Source organism: Penaeus monodon, chromosome 29 (genome assembly GCF_015228065.2).
Source record: "Penaeus monodon isolate SGIC_2016 chromosome 29, NSTDA_Pmon_1, whole genome shotgun sequence".
Lineage (NCBI taxonomy): Eukaryota > Metazoa > Arthropoda > Malacostraca > Decapoda > Penaeidae > Penaeus > Penaeus monodon.
Genome location: NC_051414.1, coordinates 22,606,428 through 22,607,106, shown reverse-complemented (window position 1 = coordinate 22,607,106; position 679 = coordinate 22,606,428). Strand labels below are relative to the sequence as shown.

Sequence of the window (679 nt, the reverse complement as noted above, 5' to 3'; positions counted from 1 at the left end):
GGGGGGAGAAAAGAAAAAAATACACAAGACATAGAAATCTATATTTGGACATCAGTATATCAGTACCAAAAATCCAAAATTTTTAACAATTTACAAAAAGGCACATTTCAAATATATTATAAAACCTTGAGAAATACTCCTAATACAAATATTATAAAAAATATATTACTAGCTTAAGCATTTACAAAAAAGGAAAAATACTTAATACATTCTTAGACAGGTATCAAAAATATTTTTCAATATAAATTTGTGAAAGAACTTATTTTTTCCAGTTGGACAAAATTTATTCCTATTTCCAATAAACAAGCTAATTTCAGTTTTAAATAAACAAAATTGATTACAAATTTTAATAAACTAAATTAATTTATTTCAATATATAACACTAGTTCCAATTTCAATAAACCAAAATGAAAAAAAGTTTATGAACTTTATACACATTTTTTAAAAGACAAATTTCTATAATTTGGCTTGGACTCTCTTCCTCACATGATTAAACAAGGCAACAACCTTCAAAGTCAATTAGTTGAAGAACTAAGTGATTCAAAGCAAGTTTATACAACCAGATTAAGAAAAGCATGACTGATGAGATGAATTAACTAACAATTATTCAGAATATGGAAAAAATGATGGAATCCAAACCCTTGAAATACAAAGAAATTGAACAGACAGAGAAAAATCC

The 679-nt window shown here is 24.9% G+C and overlaps 1 protein-coding gene across 1 annotated transcript in view; it reads right to left on the bottom strand.

Moving 5' to 3' along the window:
* Positions 1-201: 201 nt before the first annotated feature.
* The window catches only part of LOC119592025 (DNA replication complex GINS protein PSF2-like), a gene marked incomplete in the record, with an annotated part of 6,220 nt that continues 5,742 nt past the window's right edge, over positions 202-679 (bottom strand). Inside the window, 1 exon segment of the mRNA XM_037940816.1 lies at positions 202-679.